Raw genomic sequence first — 7,879 nt, 5'->3', positions numbered from 1 at the left:
GATATGCAATGAAAGGCAGCCAGCTAGCAACATTTAGTTGGCAAGAGAAGAGTTTATTTATCTTGTAGATATCCTGATTCTGAAATATCTGAATCACCTCCCTAAACAGGCAGAGCTAGATGAACCGATAGCACGGATACAGCGTCTTACAATGTTTATGCACCTCCTTTTTCTTGTACACAGACATTCCTATCCAAGAGACATAGCCTAGTGACTCAACCACTCACTGGTCCAGTTTGAAATATAAGATTTGTCCATTGAGCTCTTGTATGGTTTCTCATAGTCTGATGCCCTATGAACTTAAAAAGCTTCCTCTAGTCTACGCGCAGTATAAATGGTAAAACCATAGTGAAACAAACCCCTACCCCCAATTTCCCAAAGAATAAAAAATCAAGTTTTCCCAAACAATGAAAATTTCAGTGGAACCACAGGAAACACACAAAAGTCAATGAACCACAATATGAAATTTTTATTACGCAGAAATTAACTAGCTGTGCAGTGGCTCATGCTTGTCCTCCTAGCACTTTGGGAAACCGAGGTTGGAGGATCGCTTGAGGCTAGGAGTTTGTGACCAGCCTGGGCAATGTAGTGAGACCCCATCTCTACAAAAGACCAAAACGTTATCTGGATGTGGTAGTGTATGCCTGTCGTCCCAGATACTCAGGAGGCTGAGAAGGGAGGATCATTTGGGCCCTGGAGTTTGAGGCTGCAGTGAGCCATAATTGTGCCACTTCACTGCAGCCTGGGTGACAGCGCAAGACCCAGTCTGTAAAAAACAAAACAAAACAAGAAATACAAATTTTATTTGGCAGATATTGTGAAGAGTCCTTGAAGGGCAGCCTGGCCAGAGAGTAAGTTCTTTGTCCATTGTCCTCCGTGGCCCTTGATTTTGCCCTCTCGTGGGGCCCTTCATTGTGTTCTATGCCCCAAGGACATTTCTGAAGTGTCCTCATCTCCTTTTCTGCTGGTACAATTTTGAGGGGGCTCGTTATACAAATTTGGGGATTTTTTTTTTTTTAGTCAGAGTCTTCCTCTGTCACCCAGGCTGGACCACAGTGATATGAACATTACTCACTGCAGCCTCAATCTTGTGGGTTCAAGGGCTCCTCCTACCTCAGACTCCCATGTAGCTGGGACCACAGGCATGCACCCCCATACTTGGCTAACTTTTTTATTTTTCGCAGAGATGGGGTCTCACTTTGTTGCCTAGGCCAATTCTCAAACTCCTAGGCTCAAGTGATTCACCCACCTTTGCCTCCCAAAGTGCTGGGATTACAGGCGCCAGCCACTGCTCCCTGCCGAGATTTTTTTTTTTTTTTGAGACCAAGTCTCACTCTGTGGCCCAGACTGGAATGCAGTGGCACAATGTTGGCTCACTGCAACCTCTGCCTCCCAGGTTCAGGCAATTCTCCTGCCTCAGCCTCCTGAGTAGCTGGGATTACAGGTGTGTGCCACCACACCCAGCTAATTTTTGTATTTTTAGTAGAGATGAGGTTTCACCATGTTGGTTAGGCTGGTCTCGAACTCCTGACCTCATGATCTACCTGCCTCAGCCTCCCAGAGTGCTGGGATTACAGGCGTGAGCCACCATGTCTGGCACTGAGATTGTTTTTATATGTCAAATAATCACAGTCAAAAGACTGTGCCAAAGCAGGACAGGGTCATAGTTTCTTTGACAATACAGATTTCAAAAATTTAGTGGACTTTCCATCTCCCTGTCTCCAAGTAGGTCCATATTCATGGAGCGAGAGTCAAATATCAATATTTCCTCTGACATGGTTCTTTTTTTTTTGAGACAGAGTTTCGCTTTGTCACCCAGGCTGAGACCCAGCTGGACTCAATCTCAGCTCACTGCAACCTCCGCCTCCTGGATTCAAGTGATTCTCCTGCCTCAGCCTCCCTAGTAGCTGGAACTTCAGGCACTCACCACCATGCCAGGCTAATTTTTTGTATTTTTAGTAGATACAGGGTTTCACCATGTTAGGCAGGATGGTCTTGGTCTCCTGACCTCGTGATCTGCCCACCTCAGCCTCCCAAAGTGCAGGGATTACAGGCGTGAGCCAGACAGTTCCGGCTCGGTCCTCCGTTATTTTCTGGCGTCTCTGCCTGGACCTTGGCATTCTCTCTTAGTGGCAGCTACTCTTAGCCTTCTGAAAGGTAGAATTGGGAAGGGAGGCAGTACTCTTGCTCCTTCCCAAGAGAATACCAAGTGGGAAGCTGCTAAGAACCTGCTGCCTCATCAGAGCCACCTTGCATGGGTGCTTCATTTTGTGGGTGCAGGAGGTGTTTTGCATTGAAGCCCTGTGAGGCCCTGAATCACACCAGTTCATTTTAATTGTAGCATGTGTGGAGAAAGAGCCTCCCTTAATGTAACTATATTCCCTTCCATCTCCATTTGCTACACTCTATCTCTCTCTTTATTTTTAAATTTATTATTAGTAGTTTTTTAGACGGGGTCTCTCTCTGTGGCCCAGGCTGAGTGCAGTGGCAGGATCTCAGCTCACTGCATCCTCTGCCTTCCGGGTTCAAGTGATTCTCTCGCCTTGGCCTCCTGACTAACTGGGATTACAGGCCCACACCACTATGCTCTGTTAATTTATTTTTAGTAGAGATGGGGTGTCAGCATGTTGGTCAGACTGGTTTCAAACTCCTGACCTCATGATCCACCCACCTCAGCCTCCCAAAGTGATTACAAAGGATTACAAAGGGATTACAGGTGTGAGTCACCGCACCTGGCCCAACCATACATTTTTATCCCAGGCTAGGAGAAACTTAAAGGCTCAAAGGAACACATACTCCTTCCTTTAAAGGGCATGATGGGCCAGGCGCTGTGGCTCACATTTGTAATCCAAGCACTTTGGGAGGGTGAGGTGAGCAGACTGCCTGAGGTCAGGAGTTTGAAACCAGTCTGGCCAGCATGATGAAACCCCATCTCTACTAAAAATACAAAATAATTAGCTGAGTGTGGTGGCGTGCACCTGTAATCTCAGCTACTTGGGAGGCTGAGGGAGGGGAATTGCTTGAACCAGAAAGGTGGAGGTGGCAGTGAGCTGAGATCACACCACTGCACTCCAGTCTGGGCTACAGAGCAAGACTCCATCTCAAAAAAAAAAAAAGGCCACAACGTGGTGTTCACCACATCCATTTACATCCCACTGGCTAGAACTATGATGAATGATGCAGCTGGCCTCAGAGGGGTCTGGTTAACAGCCTCTCACAGCTTTTAGTTAGGTGGATTATCATATACCTGGCCACATCTTGGGAGTTATATCATTAAAGGAAGAAGAGAAGAATGAATTCTGGTGAACAACTAGCAACAGTTTGCTTGTTTCATCCTATGAAGCAAGGTTACTGCTTCCATCTTGCTGATGAAAGACATTGAGGCTCAGAGAGTTTAAGAAATTGCCCAGACACAGAAAGTACAATAAAGCATAAAGAGAAACAACAAAAAGTTAAAAAGCAGGGGGAATGAAGTGACAGTGTAGAGATTTTTTTTGAGACAGAGTCTTGCTCTGTTGCCCAGGCTGGAGTGCAGTGGCGCAATCTTGGCTCACTGAAACCTCTGCCTCCCAGGTTTAGGCGATTCTCCGGTCTCAGCCTCCCAAGTAGCTGGGACTACAGGCTTGCACCACCATGTCTGGCTAATTTTTATTTTTTACTTTTAGTGGAGATGGGGTTTCACCATATTAACAAGGCTGATCTTGAACTCCTGACTTCAGGTGATCCACCTGCCTCGGCCTCCCAAAGTGCTGGGATTACAGGTGTGAACCACTTTGCTTGGCCTCTCAAACTCTTAAGTGATCCTGCCTTGGCCTCCCAAAGTGTTGAGATTACAGACATGAGCACCCAGCCTCATTTTCAGTTTTAATCAGGATGTTAAACACATTAAAGCTTTTGTAGGATAGCTCCATTTTTCTTTTAAATCTTGGGAACCTGTTTGTGTATGTTACTATCAACTCCTTAGTAATGTTTTTGTGGTTTCTGCGGATTTAAATTTTCCCCAGCAGCAAGAGCTTGTTGGTTTTCATTTATTCTTGAGTGGATGGAAATACCAGTTCCACTGCCTCATGCAGGTGTGGAGTCAGGAATGGCTCACCCTCATGAGGATAGTTGGAAGCCTACACGATGCTGTCTTTGGCTCCAGGAGATGAAAGCCAGGATTAGGGGCCCGCATCAATTTCAAAGGAGCTCTGAGTGCCTTGGGATCCTTCTCAAAGGCTGTGGGAGCATTAGAAACACAGGCATTTCATGCTCACCAGGAGAAGTCAGGAGATCTGGGAGCCAGTTTAGTTCTGAACCACTTGCTGAGACTTGGAGAGATCACCCTCCTCTGTGTCTCACAAGTCATCAAAGAGAGGAATTGGCATTGATGATCGCTTCCCTCTTTGACATTTCCAGACTCTGTACTTAATTCGAAACTCATAAATGTAAGGATTGATGAGGATATGGGGGTGTGGTAAGTGCACTGTCTCCTCAGACTGGAAACACTTAACAGGAGCGTTTCCTGCGTGTCAAAGACACCTTTGAATTGCACAGGCAGAAATTGAGTCCCTTTTCCAGTTCTCTTTCAAACCTCTGGTGACTTTAAGGGACCACTTTGGTTTGGTGCCAGTGTGTCTTTAAACAATTCTATTTATGGACATTGTGTGTGTGCATATAATGATCTATTTATCTACACATAAATGTATAAAATTATATGTATGTAATTTTAGTTTTTAAAGGATCATGCAGTAAAATGGAATGTTTTTAGAGTTCAGTTTAACGAATTTTTTTTTTTTTTGAGACGAAGTCTTGCTCTGTTGCTAGGCTGGAGTGCAGTGGCGTGATCTCAGCTCACTGCAACCTCTGCCTCTTGGGTTCAAGCAATTCTCCCATCTCAGCCTCCCAAAGTGCTGGGATTACAGGCGTGAGCCACCATGCCCAGCCTATTTTGTTGTACTTTATGTTTTAAGCAAGACAGAGAGTTTTGCTCTGTCATCTAGGCTGGAGTACAGTTGCATAATCATGGCTCACTGCAACCTCAAACTCCTGGGCTCAAGGGATCTTCCCACCTCAGCCTCCAGTATCTGGGACTACAGCTGCATGCCATGTATATGTATGTATGTATGTATATATATATATATACATACATGGAGTCTTGCTCTGTCACCTAGGCTGGAGTGCAATGGTACTATCTTGGTTCACTGCAAACTCTGACTCCCAGGTTCAGGTGATTCTCCTGCCTCAGCCTCCTGAGTAGCTGGGATTATAGGCGCCCACCACCATGTCCAGCCAAATTTTATATTTTTAGTAGAGACCAGATTTCACCATGTTGGCCAGGCTGGTCTCAAACTCCTGACCTCAGGTGATCTACCCACCTTGGCCTCCCAAAGTGCTGGGATTACAGGTGTGAGCCACTACACCCAGCCTAATTATTTTTTATTAAAAAATATATATTTTTTGTAGAGATGGGGGCCTCACTCTGTTGCCCAGACTGGTCTCAAACTCCTGGGCTCAAGCAATCCTTTCACCTTGGCCTTCCAAAGTCCTGGGATTACAAGCGTGAGCCACTGCACCTGGCCTGTCGTTTCAGTAGTTTGCCCTCTTTATTGCTGAGCAGCGTTTCATGATGTGAGTGTCTCACAGTTTGTTTAACCATTCCCCTCTTAAGGGCTATTTCGTTTTTTTTTTCCAGTTTTTGGCTATTGCAAATAAAGCTCCTATGAATAATCACATGCAGGTTGCGTGCAGTTGAATATTGTTCAAAATCCTCTCTGGCTTTCTAGTTCACTTAGAATAAAATTCTCAGTCCTCATGCAGTCTGTAAAATCACACCTGCCTGTCCTTTGTCTACCCTTTGATGGGATCTCCTCCTTGCCTCCTCTTTGCTCTCTTTCTTCCAGCTATCCTGGCTTTCCTGACTTTCTCTGCACATGCAAATCCCATGCCGTTTGTAATGAGTTGAATGGTGGACCCTCAAATGTCCATTCAGAACCTGCAAATTTGACCTTACTTGGAAAATGTGCCTTTGAAGAAGTAGTTAAGTGAGGGGTCTCAAGATGAGGCTCTCCTGGATTAGGGTGGTCCCTAAATGCAATGACAAGTGTCCTTGTAAGAGACAGAGGAGGAGGTGCAGGCACAGGGAATAAGGCTGTCGGAAGATGTACGCAGAAATTGGAGTGCTGCAGCCACACGCCACAGGATGCCTGGGGCCCCTTGTAGTTGGACGAGGTAAGGATCCTCCCCTAGAGATCTTTAGAGATGTGTGGCCCAGCTGATGCCTCGAGGCCGAACTTCCAGTCTCCAGAAGTGTAAGAGAATTAATTCCTGTTGTTTGAAGCCACTAAGTTTGTGGTAATGTGTTAAGGCCACTAACGGAAATTAACAAACCACCTCAGGGCCTTTGCATGTGCCATCTCCTCTACCTGGATTACTCTTTCCCCAGATCCTTGTGGGGTCCATGCCCTCACTTTCTCCTGGTCTCTCTGCTCAACTGTCACCTCCTTAGAGAGTCCTCCTGCTCATCCTAGCTAAGAAATGCCCATACTGTATCCCTCTAACTTTATAATTTGTTGCACTTCTCTTTAAATATCAATCAATTTAGATACTTGGTATTTGTTTCCTCCTCCCCCATTCCCCCCCCCTTTTTTTTTTAAAGAGACAGGGTCTTGCTCTGTTGTCCAAGCTTGGCACAATCACAGCTCACTATAACCTCTTGGGTTCAAGCGATCCTCCCTCCTCAGCCTCCCAAACAGCCAATTTTTCTGCCTTTTTTTTTTTTTTTTTGAGACAGAGTCTCACTCTGTCGCCCAGGCTCAAGCGATTCTCCTGCCTCAGTTTTTTTTTTTTTTTTTTTTTTTGAGACAGAGTCTCACTCCATCACCAGGTGCCATGCTGGAGTGCAGTGGCGCGACCTCGGCTCACTGTAACCTCCTCCTCCTGGGTTCAAGCAATTCTCCTGCCTCAGCCTCCGAAGTAGCTGGGACTACAGGTGCGCACCACCATGCCCAGCTAATTTTTTTGTATTTTTGTAGAAATGGGGTTTCACCATGTTGGCCAGGATGGTCTCGATCTCTTAACCTCGTGATCCACCCGCCTTGGTCTCCCAAAGTGCTGGGATTACAGGCGTGAGCCACCGTGCCTGGCCTCTCCTCCCTCAGTTTTATTTATCTATTTTTTGAGAGACAGGGTCTCAGTTTGTTGCCCAGGCTGGTCTCAAATTTGTGGCCTCAAGCAATCCTCCTGTCTTGGCCTCCCAAAGTGCTGGGATTACAGGTGTAAGCCACCACACCGGGCCCAATTTTTGTCTACTCTTAAGCTTCCCTGAATGTTAACACCTTATATAACCATGATACATTTACTGACACAAAAAGATGAACGCTGGTTCATTACTATTAACTCAACTCCAGACTTTATTTGCATTTCACCAGCTTTATCCACAAATTTGTCCTTTTTTTGATACCTGGATTCAGCCCAGAGTAGTATATTAAACTTAGTTCTCACGTCTCCTTTCCCTCCTCTGGTCTGTGCCAGTTCCTCGGTCTTTCTTGGTTTTTCATGACCTTGACAGTTTTGGAGGTCTGGTCAGGCATTTTGTAGAATGTGCCTCAATTTGGGTTTCCTTTGCTGGCTACTATTTCTTTTATAAACAATATACACACATACGCACACATATATACATGCATAAATACTTATAGTGTGGAAATACACATAACATAAAATCTACCATTTTAAGCATTATTATTATATTTTTTGAGACACGGTCTTCTTGCTCTGTTGCCCAGGCTAGGGTGCAGTGGTCTGGCCACACTGATGTGGAAAGCAAGCTGTGTTCGGAGGACCTGAACCTAGGGCTTGCAAATGTGGGGCCAATGGCAGGCTGTGGAAGGTGGGTCCCCAA

The sequence above is a fragment of the Callithrix jacchus genome, chromosome 22 (assembly GCF_049354715.1).
Source record: "Callithrix jacchus isolate 240 chromosome 22, calJac240_pri, whole genome shotgun sequence".
Classification (NCBI taxonomy): Eukaryota; Metazoa; Chordata; class Mammalia; order Primates; family Cebidae; genus Callithrix; species Callithrix jacchus.
Note: the sequence above shows the minus strand (reverse complement) of the source record.